Raw genomic sequence first — 20,435 nt, forward strand, 5'->3', positions numbered from 1 at the left:
GTGCGCGTCTCCGTCTGAATGTTGAGGGCAAGTTTGAAGACTCGGACCATCCCAGCACGATCCTGCTGCCGTGCCCAACAACTTCTTGAGGGTTTCGTGCAGGATTTGATCCAATCGGTCTTTTTTTTTTGAAGCTACGTTCATCTGGAGCGACCCGGCCGGGGCGAACGTCACTTTTTGTTGAGAAGTGCTGTCGATATTGCCCGCACGGTAACTGCGGCTTTTTCACATCGCATTTCGCTCAGTCTCCAGATCGCACAGGGCCCTGAGGGATAATCGTGTAAAGCCAAGCCGCGTAACCCACCCCCCTCCCCCAACACGGCTAGGACCAGGATTTATTCACTGGATTCCGGTCCGAGTTTCACCAAATGCTTTTAATTAATTTACCATTTGCGTTTATCTGTGTTGTGTAAATCAGCACAGGTATAACTAATCAGGACGGAAACGCTTTTTTAAAACATCGTGTCCACTCTATAGTACAGCAACTAAGTAGATGAAAGCGTTTTATTAAAGGGAGTTAACTGATCTTTTAAAGGGGGGGGCGGATTAGTTCCCTGTATGTGGGTATATTACAAATAACTACAGCGTGCTAAATTATTCCCAGCTCGTGAGTTGAACCTTATGGGTTACGCTGACGGATGATTTATTTTTGAACTGTGCCTTTGAGGTTATTGCGAGAGCAGCTTTTAACTAACGTGGGTCTTTATTGCTTAAAGTGTGCATCGTCCGCCTAATATGTTAATAATCACTTCAGACTGGCAGAATGTGCTTTTCAGCTGAGGTTTAATGCTGAAGGTTGTGCTAGTTCTAACTGGTTACCTGCAAGGTGACAAGGACCCGTGTGGCACTTACCAGCTCTGCCTGACTTAAGGCTGCTGACCGTATTTGTATGTCTCTGTCTAAGTGATCGATTGGTCTAGACAGCAGTGGCCGGCTCCCTGCACGCTCAGGGAGGAGAGAATGGTCATCGCAGAGAGAGAAAAAATTGAGGGCAAGTAAACCAGAGCCTGGTATAGGTCTTGATGGGCGGGCTCAGCCCTCAGCCGTGTGAACTGAGCGAACAGAGACTGAAAGTTGTTGGCGGAGAATTTCATGATACGGATATAGCGCGGGAGGTGTTTGCATGCATGACCATGTAGTGTGCGCATCTCACTGTCTCAGCGTGATACAATATAAGGCGTGTAGACTGGAACTGTAAGCGCATACGCACATAGACGGTGTATTTTAAAAATATACAATTGCTGAGCGCTGCTGGGGTAGACGCACCTTCGTTCAGCAAATTAAGCTTTCCTTGAACTATTTACACCGCTGCATGAATGCAGGGTACCTACTGCACGAGCAGAGTTGGTTGAGGTGGAAGTGGCAACAGTAGTGATGGCCCGTTCCCTTTTGTCTGTTTCGCTGACTTGTATGAGCACGATCTGCGCATCTGTGCGGCCGGAGGATCCAGTTTAAGAAAAACGATTGGATTCATTAGTGGACTGCGAGCTGGCTCTCCGATTTCTTTCCCTAAGCGCATCAGAATATATCGATTCTACGTGTTTCCGTTATTAGGAAATGTGTTGCTCTTCCCAGCTTCACAAATATTATTTGTTCAGTGGCGCTGTGAAACTCCCTGTTGAAGTCCGTGAGGTGCCTTGCTGCATGGCCGACTGAACCGCTGACCCACTCGCCTCCCGCGGCTCTTTCGATGTAAACAAACACCTTGAAACTATCTCTGTCCCAACTAAAGCTCTACGGTTTCCCTACGACTGGAGACAATGTTCTCATAATGTCGATTTCCATTTCACAGTAACTTTAAAAAAATATTTTTTGGTTTGATGAAATGTTCCATTTTCATCAGTCCCTCGTCATTTGAATTTACTGGCGAACTAAAAGCCGCAAAGCCTTATAAAACAAGAAAATAAACGAGTAATTTTAGAGGTGGATTGCAGTTCGGTCAGAGCGCCAGAATATGGGGAAGCGATACACTGCATGAATCTGAACCGGGAAAAGTCCTTGTTAAATTTCAGCCCGGTCGATCTTTCTCTTGTCATGAAAGGTAGTTTACAAATTCCAAATGAAATAAAACCCTCATGTTACTTGCATTTAGGATTCGTTCATTTAAAAAAAAGCCTGTGAAAGTGTTGGGACAACTTTAACAAGAACCGACCCCAGCCCACAATCCGATCCATCGCGTTGGAATGTAACTCCAATGAAATGTCTACCTTGCATGTATACTAAACTTGGTCATGACTTTTGTAGGGCCAAGCAAACTGTCATTTTTGTTAAAAAATCACACAACACCAGGTTATAGTCCAACAGGTTTAATTGGAAGCACACTAGCTTTCGGAGAGATGCTCCTTCATCAGGTGATAGTCTGATAGACTACCACCTGATGAAGGAGCTTCGCTCCGAAAGCTAGTGTGCTTCCAATTAAACCTGTTGGACTATGACCTGGTGTTGTGTGATTTTTAACTTTGTACACCCCAGTCCATCACCGGCATCTCCAAATCATGTCATTTTTGTGAACACTTTGGAATTTCTGTCTGTGTCCTCCAAAACTAGAAACCTCCGCTTTGCAGCCCTTTGGGTACAATCACTGGAGACCATGCATTACTGTTCTTTGGGACTTTAACTTTTGTTTTTGTTATTTCTCGGGATGTCGGCAGTGCAGGCTGAGGCAGCATCGTAATTTATCTGGAGGTGGTAGTGAGCCATCTTCTTGAACCACTGTAGTCATTGTGTAGGTGCACCCACAGTGCTGCTAGGAGGGGAGATCGCGGACTATATATGTAAATCAATCACGTTAACCTTCACACAAACCAACTGTACTATACGAAAAAGCTAGTAAACTTGGCTTTTCCACTAAGGCCAGTAATTAGGCCTAATTATATATATTTTAGTTAGACTGTCTGAAGTACCGAAAATACATTGATAGAACCTCTGAGACAGCTGAAGAACTAGATCTGCGTTTGTTATATGCTTTACGTTGAAATGTTTTCAGTTCATGTTTTTTTTATATTTCCACTTGTAATCGGAGCATAAGATTTTCTGTCACTTTTGTGACAAGTTAAATTTCAGTCACAATCAGATTTTGCAGTTTATGGCATCATCTGTTGCTTCTGGTAGTAACATCTGGAAGTAATGTAATACCCAGGGGTTGGATTTTTACCACCTATTATTGTCCCCAAATGGTTGAGCACACCTCGTCAGATAACCCAGCCAGTCTTACATTCACCCTTTTACACTTGCTAGTGAATCGAGGCAAAAAAAATTGTAAGCAGATGCGCTGATGTGCTTTTACATTTAAATGGAAGGTTTACTCCCATTTTCTCCACGTGTTTTGTGATTCATTTCGCACACAGCACTTTATTTAATACATTTACCCTTGGTTGGTGAATGACGTAATTCGAAATTTCTCATGGACTCTAGGATTCCTGGTGAATATTTGGAATACCAGATTAAACCACCCATTTCGCAGTCTGTGTATTCGAGCAAATCTGAAGACATTTTTGCAAATTATCTCAATAAAACCTATAATTGTATCGGGTAATTTAAATACCTCAAAACAAGATACACGTAATTCACTTAGTGAGCTAATAACACGTCCTGAGAAGGCAAGATTGCATTGTTTCCGTTATGTTTCAAACCAAAATCTACAGCAAACGTGTTTAAATTTTGGGAATACGTTGCATATTCATGTTTAGAATAATTTGGCTGAAAGAATAAACTATTGCCTAAGGCCCATTGAATCTGTTCTCCAACCGAGGGCCCACAAAGTGATCTCTACCTCTTGGCCAAGAATGGGTTAAGGCGCTACTCACAATACTATCATCATTGGGACACTGAGGAGTTAATTGTGCGCTTGCCATGCCAAAATCAACACAAACATGGTATGACTTTACTGAAGGGAAATGGTTACCTTACCGCCAGCCTTTCTTGTGACATGATGGTATAAGATATGCTGCAATCAGTCAAATGTTCTTAGATACTGAAGTCTGTTTGGAGAGAGAAGCAGAGATGCTCTTGGCTCCCGTTTTATACCGTCCTCTCGGTCAATGGACGGACTATCTTCGCGCTTATTGGGTTCTCCACTTGGCAAATAGTTGTCTAATGTTTAGATTTTCAAACTTATAAATTGAATTTTTAAAAAATAATCAAGGTTCAACTGAAGAGCAGCCCTTTGTTTTCTAAAGTCTCTTAAAGTGTAATATTTTGGCATTGACGTGTTAAATTTCATTATTTGAACCCAATGCTTAACCGAAATAGAATATAGAGTACAGAGTTTGAACTGATTCATTATGTACTCCATTTCAATTCTTAGCAACTGTTTGTCTTATTCATCTATTATGTGCTCATAGTTTATCAATAATAGTATTATTTGATAATGCGTCTTTATTGTTATCACGAATGTGGCAGCAACGTTATATGTTAAGTTTTGTAAACTACAATGAGTCCGAGCAGCTGCCGGGTATACATAATGCTGCAACAGCTGCTGTGACCAATAGCAGCTTTGATAACGTGTGGTTTAGATAAACTGTCACCTAGTTGAGCTTTGTGACAAAATCAATATTTAGAAATGTATGGGCAGTGCATTTTTTAGTTCGCATCTCCAGAGTTTCGTTGCAACTCTGGAGATGCGAAATATCTCTCAAAATATCCAAGTTGCATCTGAGTGCGTGGTTGAACCCATGTTTTCCCTATTTCTCAGCTGTCGCTCGCTGGTGTATGGAATGCTTAAGATCACTTCCTTCTTCCCACTGTGGTCTCCAATGCATTTTACATTCGTCCATTAACTCGACAAGCTGTTTTCCGAACAAAGTTGCACCAATGGGGAGACCTGCGGTGGCGATTTTGATTTGCTTTCTGTGTAGCTTACTTTGTAAACTTTTATATTTTGGAAAAGCCTTGCTTTAATATTACATGTGAGGATTTACATAACTGGCGCAAACTGGAGTACCGTGCAGAGGCTGGTTGCGACAAGCTTAGATAAATGAAAGGATGGAGAAACTATTGTTGGGGACCTTCTGCCTTGACCATTTGTAACTGCCCTTGCATTGTTGTCTGCAAATTTGTAGCTGAAGGCTGGCTTTAAATCGTAACACAGAGACCAGTAACGTATTTAACACTTCAGTATCTGATTATACTTTTCTTGGATTCTCTAGGGGAACTGCGAAAGGTTCCACACTCGAGCTCTCACTCACATGCACCGGGTGGTTGGAAATTGCAAAATTAGCCACACTTTCCGAACTGGCCATACATTGCAAAATTCTGGAGCGATAGAAATAACAGATTTGGCAGTTACTTCTTTTGACAGCAAAGTAAACGACCAGAACCAAATTGAAGAGATTTATGGCACGATTATTAAAGAACAGCGATGTTGCAAATTTGTGGAACTTAGCATAATAATTATGGAAATCCCAAATACCATATTAATCAAACTGTAGTTCCATTGGATATATTTGAGGTTGCTATAAACTGATAGCATAACAGGAATTGTAAGGAAAATGCAAATATAGGTTTTGCTTCGTTGAAAAGGTGTTGCTGATTTTAGACCTATGCATTCCTGAAATGTATTGATTATACGTTGAATGCATGCTCAGTTTTGAAATTTTAATTTCAACACTGAGGCGGCTTCACGTAACATGTTAATTGATCTGCTTATACAGTGTATAAGTATTTACATCTGAACGGATACATTTGGTCTGAATTATTTTAATGCAACGCATTCACCTCGCACTCCAGACATAAGTAAATTGTAGGGAGTCAAAATACAAATTGCTATCAAATGTTACCATAGGGCCGGGTATTTGCAAAACAAGAGTGCGTCATGTGCAGACACGTGTTACCAGGATATCTTGAATAGTTCAGTTGTGGTCACGTAAAATTTGAAATCAGATTAGATTGGCAAATACAACAGCGGCAAGGAAAGGGTTTCTGAATCAGCATTATCCTGAACTGGTTCTTGTTCACGTTAAGTAAATTGGGTGATTTTAAAAAAAATGATAGTGCCGTGCAGCCATTCAATTAGAATCTATTAAAACTCCAGTTATTGTGTGAGACAGCAGGACTTATGCCACACATGGACAATCACAATCTTAAACATTCCATACTCTTTTTAAAAAAATATCCGAATGTTTACACTTTGATCTCTCTAGAGATATGTGTTATCTGATCAGTAGTGAAAACTTGATTAATTTAAATCCTGCTTAACGTCTTAACCTTCTAATTCAAAAATATATGCATTTATTTAGCACCCTTTACGACCTTTAGATGTCCAAAGCGAAGTTCTTTCGAACTGTAATCACTGTTGTGTAGGATATGTAGGAATTCACACTGCCAAATGAACAAGTGCGGTACAATAAAATCACTGCAAGTTGAAAGTATTGTTTGACATTATCTTCTAAAACTCTAATTATTTTTATTTGAGTTACAGAGGACAAAGGAGAATGTTAGCCAAGTTCGACGTCTGTACTTGATGCCATGACTTGGAAATATACTTCACATTTACACACGTGATTGTGCAGTAGTTTGTATTATCCCATGAAACGCAATATGTTCTTTTTTAAAGTCTGAAGGTATGATAGTGTCAGAGTTTAGAAATGATTTCTTCCGTATGGTAAACACATTCTGGTTGTTTATATGGACCTGATATTTTCTTTACCTTCGGTCCCTTTGGTACAGAGAAGTTGTGCAAACATGGAATCTACCTCATGGCGATTTGTTGAAAGCGCCCATTCCGTGTTGTGCTGAGCACTTGGCGCAATTTCATTTTTGGGACTAACCTCAGAATCTGTTGTAATTTTCACCCAAAGCCTGCTTTTACCTTCTATATCGGAGCAGCTCGCGAATGTGGCCTCTTGCAGGGCCTTTGAAAGCACGAAACCATTTAATTACAGACGGTTTGGTTACCTACTTACCAGGCATATCTTTGCTCAGGCTGTCTCTTCTCGTCTATCGGTCTTGATGCGCCGTTAAGTACACTGGACACCGATTTCACAATAGCTACATCCTGTTTAAATATCTAGCATCCCTCCCAACCGTGTTTACAATAAACTGAAAGGTTATTACGCCCAAAGAAAATGCGTGGAATGAGGCAGGCAGTAAGTGGGCGAGATCAGATTTCAGGCTGTGCTCCCAGAGGAGAAGTCAGGGTTTGATTGAAGCGCACTCGGCTCCTGCCTCCCCTGGGAGACCAGCCCTGAAATCTGAGAGCGCGAGCAGTTTTTTAAAAAAAACCTTTGTGAGAAAAGGGCCGAGAAGGCACGGATCGCTGAGCTCTTTGGAGGAAACGAGCTGCCTGTGCCTCCGCAGTGAATATCGAGTTGTGGTCTAACGGTGATTGACTGAATTGGCCACGTAATGCAAGCTATCGTTCCTAACACTTGCCATGGTAATACTTCGCATATTATAAGATGGGCTTGTGTGTGTCTGTGCGTGTGTGTACCGTGGCTTAACTTTATCGGCTGGATGGTATTAAGTACAGACGTCGAACTTGGCTAACATTATCCTTTGTCCTCTGTAACTCAAATAAAAATAATTAGAGTTTTAGAAGATAATGTCAAACAATACTTTCAACATGCAGTGATTTTATTCTACCGCACTCGTATAGCTAGGTGATTAGTGACATTCACTGGAACATTTCCAGTCCTGAAAAAGAGACTTTCTAAAAGAATGGTTATCTTATTAAAACTAAATTTAATGCACGACACCTTCATATTAAAGTGCAATCCACAGTATTCCAAAACGTGCGTGGAATAAATTATTTTGCTATCCCTTTGAGCACTTATTGGAACCATTTCGTGAAAAATACGAAAGAAAATTCCACAGCGGAAACAGAACACTTGGTTTTTTTTGACACTGCATTATAAAAGTGGAAAATACGATGAGTTTATAATGGGGTGGTGAGAGTCACGTGAGACAGGTGCTGCAGGCAGCAGTAGATCAGACCACTGGTCCCAATATTCAGGTGGCAGTTCCTCGGTTTTTGGAAGATGATTTTCATCAATACCACCTTCCTTGTTGTTATTAAAAAATAGTGCTTTGGATGCTGTGAACCCAGTTTGAGCACGTTATTGTATATGTGATCATTATACCCACCCTTCATTGGGGGGGATCAAAACAAAGCGTTCTTTTGCGCACAAAGGCTTCAGACTCCAGGCCTATCGCAAATTGACTTACAAGGTTAGGATTGTGTGAGAAAACGGTTTTAGTCATTTAACAAATGTGTGTGTGGTCAAACCTTTCGACACATCTAAAGTATGTTTTGGGGCACTTTTTTTCTATTACAAACTCGACTGAGTTAGCTAACAGTTGAATTATAGCTCTTCCAGTAACCCATTAATGGATATTTTAAAATTGATATCTAGGGATATGATAACATTGCTTAGTTTTTTGTACGGTGAACGAAGGAATAAATGCGTTGATAGAATACCCCGAAATGTAGTCAGAAATAAAATTGTCCATTCCGAAGATTTTTTTTCTTTGTCTTCCTTTGTAGAAAATTCGATAATTGCGTTGCACATGGTCAGTTGAAGCAAGCAAGGAGAGTTTGGCCCGTTTGAAATGCAATGGGCCTGCCTAGGCGCCGCACTGACACTGAGGTCCGAAGGAGTTGTGTACTCTGTTGACGATCAAAATCTCGGTCAATGCAGTTGCAAAGACCGTTCCTAATTTATTGCAATCGGTTAGGTCGTTAGTTAGATTCAGGTGAAAAACATCAGGAAATATGAGCCCCGTCTTGGGCCTGTTGTGATGTGTTTGCTCCAGTCTATATAATGGGGTGATACCATGATTAGGGAACGCAGCTGCTGCTGTAGATTCTAAAGCAATAAGAACAGACAAAGATGTTGTTGTTGGGCGGTCTCGTGGTCTTCAAATGGGAGAATGCGTAGTTTTTTTTACAGCGGTGATCCTGAGAGACGAGTAGAAATAATCTGACATCTGTTCGAGGATGTGGCCTTTAATACCAGCACCCGCTCTCCTTTTCTTTAAGAGATAACAACCTCGTTGCTGACATGATTATTAAAACCGTATTCTGATTTTATTTTAAATCAGAGACGACGCATTTTTTTAACAAGTCTGAGGTTAACTCTTTGAGGGTCATCCATATCACGAAAGCAATGCTTTCTCTCCAGCCAACGTCTGAGAGAGCTGCATTTGTATTTAATTCCAGCAACTCTCGCAAATCCTGACGCCATGTCTGCTTTATTTGTTCTGGTGTAAATATTGTGTGTCTTGCTACCTTGGGAAGTCGAAAAGAAGTGCAGTTCTCAAGAGATAGAAAGATCAATGAACACAACTTTGAAAGCTCAAAGCAGGCATGAACTAATTCACTGCAGCGACCAATCGAAGGGTTAGATCAAAGAGCTGCCTAATATTCACATTCTTCTCCGTAATCCATGATGGTGAAAAAGCGGGATATTATGGACATCGACCACAATGTCCCTATTTGGATTACGTGGGTGTGAAAATGCGCCGTGTCATAGCAGCGCAAGAGGCCAGGTTGTTAATTTCCCGCTTACTGTGTGGGCAGAGGGCTCCAGACTGAGAGACCGTTTACTGAACAAGGACAGGCAGTATCTTAAGTAGTTGTACTGTCCATTTTTCCAAATGAATTGTGTGCACGGTTTTAACCTGTTCCTGGTGTAGAAAGTCTAAGCCTGCATTATAGGAAAACAGTTTTGGGAGCTGCCAAGTATAAAACAAATCATACTGGGTCTCTTTTCACTGGAAAAATGCTTGAGAGATGACCTGATAGAGGACTTTCAAATTCGGAAGGGATTCGATAGATAAACTGTTACTAACACGTACAGAAAATGATGCGAATGTGGAAGTGCCTACCATGTGGAATGAATGGATGATATGAGCAACTTAGACGCATTGAGATGAAAACAAGATGAACACAAGAAACAGAAGGGTATGTTGATCAGTTCAGATGAAGTAACCGGAGTGGAGGAGGCTCATGGGGAGGACTGAGACACTGGCCAAAACCTGTTAGGTCGAGCGGGAATGTACCATACGTTTCCTGATTATACCGGAACAATAGTATTGGTTCCAGTTGGATAGTGTCCCATGTATACTCCGGCTAAAACTACAGGTCACTTACCCGGCAGCGAGCTTTGCACATTGGTTCCTCTCAGTTCACCATTAAATCGGCCTGTCATTGCCGTGATACTAAGCTGTATGAAACCCAAGGGGCGGGTGGCCCCTTACTTTCAGTTTCCCTCCAGGCTCGGGCAAGATACTTGCTCACGTTCTCGAATGCAGCTTTCAGACCCCCATCGAGTACACACACGGTTCACCGTTAGTTTCCGCGCTTTCAAGATATGAAGAGTCCGCTCACAGGAACACGACAGATCTTGGCTGTTATGTGTTGTTTTAATTTGAATTATTGATTTCGGACTTCATTAATCAATGCTTTCTTCAGTAGTACAAGTAGGGTGAGAGTGCACAAACATTTCATGTGTTTTTAAAACAGAATTTGTTGGAGACGGCACCTTGATCAAACTATTGCTTACATTCACCATGTAAACTTGCAGGAACTGATGTTTCGGTGGCTTAGCTCGGCGCTTATTGCGATCCCACTGGCTAAAAGAGGCAACAGTCAAAATCAGAAACGATGTTTGACTTTACTGGGAGACCTGGGGGCGGCAAGCTCGTTATAAAGAGACCACATGTGGGCAGCCAGCTTAGACAAAATGCATTGGTCGTCTTCATTTTTATTCCGGAGTTTAGCCGAAAACGTATCGCCAGGTGGCGGGAAGGGTGTTTTAGCTGCTTCACTATGACACGGTTATTCGAGTAGCCCTGGCTGTGTGCGGCGGGGTGTTCTTAGTGAACTCTAAGAATGTGTACATGTACCTGACAGTTTTAAAGCAGGTTGTTAATATGAGGTGTGAATTTTGTTAAGGAGATCTGTGGTACTGTTGATCCTAACTTTTTTTTTAACCGAAACCTTTCACTCTCTCCCGATTCCATTTCCGCCGCCCCAGTTCTGTTCGCCCTCAGCAAGCTGCTGTTACTGCTAACCTTGAGAAAACTGCCTTTCAGCTCCCCGGAATCGGAAGTATGCCGATTCCGCTAACTCTGAGCATACTGCAGCTTCTGCCAGTTGTGATAAGGCAACGGTTTCTCCAACTTGAGTTGGAAAGCTGCCGATTCCGCAAACACTTGGGGTGGTGATGGGTGGGGGGAAGGATCGATTCTGCTCAGCCTGACCAGAGTTCCGTTTGTACTAAAACGAGTGGAGAGGCGCAGTGCTATTAACAAGCACGGAACTTTAATTGGCGGCGAGATGAAATCAAATTCGAACTAAATTCCTAGCTCCGCTGTAACACGGTTCTGTCAAGGCGACTTCATCTCTCTTCGAAATCTGAAGTTAGTCCCAACAAAACCTGAAATGTAATTGAGTAACATCGCAATTGAGTCTTTCCCCCCAGCCACCCCGTGTAGTAAATCGCACATTCCCCACCTCCCAATCTGTTGGATACATTGTACTATCTGCACTTATGTTTTCTCTCCGATTAGCTTGAAGGAAGCAGTGGGCCGTTTAAGAAATCCCACCGAAAGGTCTTTGGTGTTGTAATGAGGATTGCTGGATACTCCTGGTAGAGTCCTGCAGACTACTCTCGGCTTCCCCCAGGGGTTGCCGCTAATCGATCCTGCCGACTAAGCTGTTGCTCCGACAATGGAGAATACAGCTAGTTGCCTGCCTTCCACAATTATGCAGAAATCACCCATCCGCGATCAATATCTCCTAACGTCCCTTCCAGTTTATCTTTGTATTCAGGCGTTGTTGACTGGCAGCTCTGCTTTTGGGCCAACCGGCTTTTCATTGTAAATCTGATTATCCTGTTTAAAGGGGCTTGCAACACACACACACAGAGCGGATCGCAATTGTGCTGTTAGAAACCAGAGAGGAGAGCGCAGCCAGAAAATGAACTCGGTCCCCATGGAGCTGAGCTTCGTTGTGTCTAGCGAGCAGGAGCTGCTTCTAAAATGGCGCGGAGTGTTCGCGGAATGGAGAAAGTCCTGTCATTAAAGTTAATCCCATCGCAGGGCAGAGTTGAGGCTGCCTGGTCGTGAAATGTTTAGGAGGCAGCAGTGCAAAACCCATCAATAACCAGACGCCTCGCGTCTACCTGGTTTATTGATTACAATGGCGAGATCAGGCCAGGCTCTCTCTCTGTCTCTCTCTCTCTCTCTCTCTCGCACCGACCCGGGCCCACTGTGTTACTGCAGCGCTGCTCTCTCGGACTTTCAGGTTCTGCTTCTCCGTGCCACCCGAAGAACCAAGAGTTAAAACGTAGTTCATGATTTGTTCAGAGTAAAAAAACCAACAGGCATAGCCGCCTGAGCAAAGCTTCCCAGTGAAACTCTACAAAAACTACAACTTTTTGCTTCCTCTAATGGCCCGCTGAAAAAATCTTCCCTCCCCTCCTCGGAAATTGTAAACAGGGATTTCTATAAATAAGAGTCTGGCTAACTACGGGTTGCCGCCATTTTAAACCGGCCAGAATCGGCAGTTCTGTGCCATGTATAAGTAAATAAGCATATCAAACTTGGAGAGAAAGCTGTCCATGGGGGAAAATGCTGTCTTTTATCGGCCATGTATTCCCTAGCCAGTTCTCTGGTTTGGAGTATAAGGTTTTCAGTGAAGGGATAGGTCAGATTCTGAAATGAAATTTGCACTGGCGTGTCCCCCTTTATTCAAACCCGCAATTTGATCCCGCCAGCAGATTAGAACAAAGGTTACATGTGTTTACGGACCAGCCCTCAAGGTCATTTCTCAGTGGGCCGCACGTGATCTGTCCGGGTCGACTCTCCCTCGGTTATGTATCGCTTTCAGCTGTCAGATAGCCCAGAATGAGTTGCCATGTGTAATAATTACCAGGGTGGATCAGCAAGATAACTAGTTCTAATAATAAATTCTAATTTGCCCACAATGTGTTTATCTAGACACAAACGGACGAAAACAATTTTAGGAAAATATCCCAAGGTAGAGGTCCGCATACTCTTAAAGTAGAGAAATGATTTGGTGTTACGAGTGCTATTAATAGACCACTGACTTTAAAGCTCGCCGTGTTGACATTATTTACAAGTCCTTTCCCGAAATGGCCTAATCTTTTCTTCACCCCTTGTGTAACATGATGTGCAGCTTGTTCCTCAGGGAAAGTATAAGACACTCTGACCGTGAATTTGATGTGTTAATTCGCATTTTTGTACTTTAATGTGACCGGGCATTTGTGTATGTGTGTGTGTGCAGAAGGGTAGTGGATGAACATATATTGACAGTAATGAAAGACAGATTACAGGCTTCTAAAATTACTAACTCACGCAAGGTAGTGTGTATTTGTCACTTCGTCCTTCTCACAGGCTAGTTCAAGAACAATTAGTTACTTACGGGTATTCAAGACCGAGATTACATTAATACAATCTGTTTTCTGATGTAACATTTAATTGTTGTATAGAAACGACCAGAGGGAGGACGCACCTGGTTATTTTCTGGGATGGATGAGGAAAGCTTTTATGGAATTATTAAGTCTTTGGGGAGGCAGACATTTTGAACATTATCCTTCGCCCTCTTATTTGACAACGGGATAATTTGCAGTATTCAAGTAATAGGACATCAACCAGGAAGTGAAATAGTACCAGTGATCTTATTAGTAGTAACAATCAGACCTTTCAGCTTTTTATTAAATTGTTTGTTTGCCTTCTACCTATTGGTCAGATAGGTTAACCATGAGATAATCTCCAACTGTAGATAGCACACTTTTAAATGTTTTTATTCATGTTCTTGGAGTATAACAAGTGCACAAATGTGCCATGGGAAGAAACTGTTTTAAAAGTTAGAATAAGCTTCAAGATCCTGTCTGTTCGGAAATTGATGCACCATTGTTTGCATTGACAATTTACTCTACATATCAAAACTGTTTTATATGACACAAAGAATAAAGATAGCACTCTATGTCCGTCAAATTTTGGGAAAATAATAAAAAAAACTGGATTGATGGTATTCACCCAGCAACTGGTAAAATAATCTGTCCTTTGACCTTTTTCATCCAGCAGCTGCAGAAGAACAAAACACTTGATTATTTGCAGAGAAACTATGTGAATAAGGCCCTGTGCCTGTCTTGTTTACCATGAGGTTATGATGTAAATAGCCATTCCCAGTTGTGCCCTAAATCAGTCTTAATAACTGGAATTCAGTGCTGCCTGGCTTAAACCTATAACACTGTTCCGGTGTTCTATTTGTCCATTTTAGATTTAGTTGATCAATTTATAATCAAACAATTTCATATAACAGAATATGATTCAATTTACCAATAATCCTCATGTAAACTAGCACAAGAACATATATATATCTTCCTCCATATTAGGATTAATTTACATAGGCATTGTCATTAAATATATCAGCCTGTTAAGTGCAATAGTTTGGATTATCTATATATTTGTATCATATCCTTTGTACCATTAGCAAGAATCTGTGATTGGCTACACTCTAAGGCTCACTCTGTAATGTGTTCATTGTATTTTTTGAATACTGTGTACTAAAAGTGTTTCTTCACCTCTGGTTAATTGGGATAGTTGCATGTGCCATTTCTTTTGACCGTATTTGTCTCAAAGTGGAAATAATGCTTTTTAACCAAAGTGCTATCAACTGCATGTATATGACATATGGCAGAACCAATTTTGTTATAACTACAATATAAGGTAAAGGTAAAGCAAGCAATCACACCTGATCTACTAATGCATGACATTGGCATTTAGTGTTGAAATTAGGAATAGTGCATTGCATTTCCACTCTTAAGGGCTAATGTTCACAACTTAGCAAGGGAAAAGTTCTTTTTTTCTCTCTCCACCCCCAAACGGGCATATATACAATTCTCTGTGAATCTATTTCTGTTGGATTATGACATCTTCCTCTTCATTGCTTAATAAATGCATAGGGAAAAGATAATCAGCAATTGTTTTAAATTTGATAGAAATTCATTCATAAAGTATATCATGGTAAATATCAGCAATTATTTTACCCATCCCAATTTGTCATTGAGAAAGTGGCACCTTCTCAGAGTCATAAAGATATACAGCACAGAAATAGACCCCCATCCATGCTGACCAGTTATCCTAACCTAATCTAGTCCCATTTGCCAGCAATTGGCCCATATCCCTCTAAACCTTTCCTAGTTGTATACCCATCCAGATGCCTTTTAAATGCTGTAATTGTACCAGCCTCCACCACTTCCTCTGGCAGCTCATTCCATACACGTACCACTCTCTGTGTGAAAAAGTTGTCCCTTAGATCCCTTTTATATCTTTCTCCTGTCACCGTAAACCTATATATGCTTGAGCAGCTAGCTAGACCATTACAGATGCCAGTTGTCAACCACATGGAGTTGCAGAGACCAAGTAGGATTGGCAGATTTTATTTCTTCTTTGACACAATCCATTAGTTTCATACCCATCATTGTTGATACTGGATTATTTAAAATCCAGATTTTTAATGAATGTAACTTAAATTTTTCAGATGCTTCCCAGTTCTTGAATTGAACTTATATCTGTGGATCATTAAGCCAGGCCTTTAGTTAATTAGTCCATTAATATAGTCACTAAAGGCCCTAGTGCTCAAAAGGATTTTTCTCCCATTTCAATCTGACTGCAGTAAGGAGTGCTGACATGAAATTGGATTAAAAACTTCTTGGATCCTAGATTTTTTTAAAGTGCTATACCTGATGACAATGGTTAGTGCTAATTAGTTTTGTGCAGTTAATTGGTGTCTGGCCAGTTGGCAGATCATCACTTGGCTGACATCCATGCCAAGCTGTTTACACAGCTCTCAAAACCTAGTAAAATGTTACTTTTTTTTTGGTATTCAATGCTTTCTAAATGTTTGTTTAAAAAGTTTGTCTGTGCTTTGCTTCTATTGTAATTGAATGTGTCATTGAATGTGGAACACTTTTTACTTATAGTTCGTCTCCTACAGCTGGGTTATGCTTGTCTTGTTTAGTTTTGTCAGTTCCTACACCGACAATGGGTAATAAACACATTGTAATTTACAATGCTTTAACGATGAAGTCGCGCTTTACCATTGCTTCCTGCTTTGGAAATGTCGCAAACTGACAGATTCAAATTAGGCCGGAATTACATTCAAAATCTAAGTGATACAAATGTACATTCTTAACGTAAATGGGTGAACGTGGGTTTGTACAGGGGTGGGAGCGATACTTTAATTCCTAGCTGGTCAGCTGATTCGTGCATAGTAAAGAAAAAAAATGTTCACGACCACCTCCACCGAGCGGCCTTTTGTTTTCATTTGAATGCAGCTCCCTCGAGCAGTGCTCAGTTTATATAGGCTGGCAACACGTTTCATTCTACTTCTCAGGAGAGAGCTCCGTTATTTACACCAATCCTCTTCCAGCAGTTACACTTTAAACATGTGGACAATTGCGTTGGCATTGTCTAAATGGTCAAAATTAAATACTGACAAGCTTAAAGTGTGCAGGTGATCCAAGAATACGAAGGGTACGTTGAACATCTGATTTGACACCACGCTGAATTTACACTCCAGTCTGCTCGCTTTGGCTGCAGTCAGGGCAGGTCATGATTACAGATTTACGTGAACACTTATGCCCCCACAAGCTGCCCACGTGTTTAAAGTTTAACTGGTGGAACAGGATTGGCATAAAAACGGAGCTCTATCCCGACAAGCAGAATGAAACGTGCAGCCAGCCTTTATAAGTTCAGTGGAAAGCTGTACTGCATTCAAATAAGAACAAAGGCCGCTCGGCGGAGGTAGTCGTGAACTTTTTTTTCCCTCTAGCTGGTCAGCTGACTCCTACACAAAGGGAATTAAATTATTGCCCTCACCACGATACAAGCTCAAAATCTTTGTGCTTTTGCCGTGAAAGTAGCGCCGAACTGAAGCAATGCGGTTTATTTGCACAGCAAGTTTGTCGGTGAGGCAATAGGATCGCGTGTCACGCTGATTCAATTTGTCACTGAACGGACTGTATGTTCAGCCTGGTAAAAAAAAACAATGACTGCAGATGCTGGAAACCAGATTCTGGATTAGTGGTGCTGGAAGAGCACAGCAGTTCAGGCAGCATCCGAGGAGCAGTAAAATCGACGTTTCGGGCAAAAGCCCTTCATCAGGAATAAAGGCAAAGAGGCTGAAGCGTGGAGAGATAAGCTAGAGGAGGGTGAGGGTGGGGGTGGGGAGAGAGTAGCATGGAGTACAATAGGTGCCAAATCTGCCCTGTCAAATCTCGAGCGTGTAAACCCACTGACCTTAGCTTCAATGTTTAGAGAAGGGAAGGAAATGGTCCCCTTCCTGCTGTAAATGGACATTATTTTTAACTGTTGGGATGCAGTTCTGTTTGTGCTTCTCTTAAAGGATCCGAGAGCGTTCCACAAAACTTGCAACAATTCGGGAACCTTTGCCAGCAGAGCTTTCCAGGCTGAAACCTGCTGGTAACTGTACTTCAGGTTCGCTCCACTGTAAACATAGCTTTTTTTCTCTAATGGCATTATATTGGCACAAAGGCTGCAGTAACAGTTGGATCGGCTGGTAGAGCTCTGAAATGAAAACGCTCATCCGCAGAGAATTAGCTATAGGTGCTGAGTTCTCTCTCATCCGTGCGTAAGGCTACAGCATAGACACAAAGAGGTCGCTGGTTTATTTACAGAACGGACTGTCCAGCTGGTACCACTTGCAAGTTGTGTCATGAGATTCCTGAAGAAGGGCTTATGCCCGAAACGTCGATTCTCCTGTTCCTTGGATGCTGCCTGACCTGCTACGCTTTTCCAGCAACACATTTTCAGCTCATGAGATCCCAGACTGCTTTACCAGGCAGTCCCGCATTGTGTAATATCGCATAACTATTTCAGATACAAGTCAGAGAGGAGAAAGATTGCAAATTCGTGGCATTTTGTTCTTGTACTGCCAGCCCGCTACAGCTTTCATGGGTTCTTAGGCCCAGAGGTGACCGCCTGTATATGTATGAAATGAACATCTCTGGGGAGAGAGAAATACAGGTGATCTTCCAGGAGTGCAAAACATCTTCCTAATGACTACTCCATACTCAATCGGTGGTTCTTTTATTTTAATTCTAATAATATTGACTGCAGTTTTGTTTTTTTTTGGTAAAATAACCATCAGATCACCCGTCTGTCTAAACAATGCACTATTTTAGCTATTTGGAATTCACCGTGATCGGGGCAGTTAAGATTTTAAACAGTTGACCTGCAGTAAAGGAGATGCACGTTCTGAACTAATAATAATTTTGCATTTGGCGCGAAGGAAGTTGGTATTTTTTTTCAATCCTGAAGTGCCGTGTGTCCCTGGGATTGCTCCCAGTGACCAGGTGGCAGGAACAGTACCTGGTAACAGCGGCCGATCCCCGCCTATGATGTGGCAACTAATATTCGTGCAGTCAATTGTTTTATCAAACTAATAAACGATTGCAACGAAGCCGCCGTCGTTACCAGCTGGTTACATGGCCGAATTTACTCGATACTCACATTGTAACCTATCACCAGAAGGAGGAGCCGTGTGCCATCTGAACACGCGTAAATAAAGGGAAACCTGTAAACCATAATGTAGGAGAGAAACAGCAGAAAACTCTCCACTGATTTAATATTGGGTATACACGCCCAATTGGTGTAGGATAATTCCAGTGGGTAACATTAGACAAATAACGCTTCCCTCCCCAATGAAATCCTTTTGCCTTGTTATTAAGAGGTCACTCGCTTAAAGGCGGTTCCTGGTGAAATAAAATATTTCTGGCGCTGCTTTTGGGGGAGCAACCTTTTTCAACAGTTCACTTGGAGTTCAGCATGCCGATAAAGTTTCTAACTTTATTCGAAGTGAGCTTTAAAAGCCCGCATGCCAATCTCGTCATTCAGATAGTCAGCCGTGATCCCAAACTGCAGCTGGGAAAGCTGCCTGTCGCCAGGCGCCCACTGCAACTGCTGCGAATCATTTCAAAACGATGCTACAGGTTTCAAAACCGCTGCAATGTGACTTTGTTTGACGTTTTGAATATCGATTAGCAGCAATCGAGGGTCAAGAACTGCAGCTTTTAGCAGATTTCAGTCAAGCCGAGCGGTGTTCACACGGAACCTTCGGAAACATGCTGGGGTTGGACGCTCGGGGGGTTTTGTAACTTGATCCGGTGCTTGGGGATAAACCTCCGTAAATCATTTGATGTAATGTGAGTTTTTGAACATTTCTGGCGCATTTTTTGTTTGGTCTTGTGGTCACCCGTTAAGGTTCAGTTCGAAAGGGGTAGGATTAGGTCGTGGCTTATGTGAGCAATAATGTTTCAGTGCGGTTAGAAAACAAAGTTGACTTAGTTATGGATTTGCAGCTGATGTGATACCTTCCTCACCCCCCCCCCCCACCCCACCCCCACCCCCCCATCCCACACCACCCCACCACACCCCACACACCCACCCATCCCACACCCACCCAACACCCCCCCACACACCCACCCAACACCCCCCCCACACACCCACCCAACACCCCCCCACACACCCACCCAACACCCCCCCCACACACCCACCCAACCCCCCCCCCCACACACCCACCCAACACCCCCCCCACACACCCACCCAACACCCCCCCCACACACCCACCCAACACCCCCCCCCACACACCCACCCAACACCCCCCCCACACACCCACCCAACACCCCCCACACACCCACCCAACACCCCCCCCACACACCCACCCAACACCCCCCACACACCCACCCAACACCCCCCACACACCCACCCAACACCCCCAACACCCCCCCACACCCCCCACAAACCCACCCAACACCCCCCACACCCACACACCCCACCCCCCACACACCCCACCCACCCCACCCCCACACACCCCACCCCCACACACCCCACCCCCACACACTCCACCCCCACACACCCCACCCCCACACACCCACCCAAAACACACACCCCCCAAACACCACCCCACACACCCCCCACCCGCCACACACCCCCCACCCCCCACACCCCCCACCCCCCACACCCCCCACCCCCCCACCCCACACACACCCACACACCCCACACACACCCCCACACACACCCCCACACACACCCCCACACACAACCCCACACACAACCCCACACACCACCCCACACACACACCCCACACACACACCCCACACACACACACCCACACCCCACACACACACCACACCCCCACACACACCCACACCCCACACATACCCACCCCCACCCCCCACACACACCCACATCCACCCCACACACACACACCCCACACACACCCACATCCACCCCACACACACACACCCCACACACACACACCCACCACCCACACCCCCCACACCCACCACCCACACCCCCACCCCCCACACACCCCACCCCCCACACACCCCACCCCCCCACAAACACCCCACCCCCACACCCCCCCAGACCCCACACCTCAC

At 43.3% G+C, this 20,435-nt stretch overlaps 1 protein-coding gene across 6 annotated transcripts in view; it reads left to right on the forward strand.

Annotated features, from left to right (window-relative positions):
- Nucleotides 1-20,435, forward strand: part of bcor (BCL6 corepressor) — a 328,887-nt gene that overhangs the window by 214,527 nt on the left and 93,925 nt on the right. The window lies entirely within an intron of this gene.

This window comes from Chiloscyllium plagiosum, unplaced genomic scaffold (genome assembly GCF_037043375.1).
Source record: "Chiloscyllium plagiosum isolate Xiang-an unplaced genomic scaffold, Cpla_swu_hap1 HiC_scaffold_12, whole genome shotgun sequence".
NCBI lineage: Eukaryota > Metazoa > Chordata > Chondrichthyes > Orectolobiformes > Hemiscylliidae > Chiloscyllium > Chiloscyllium plagiosum.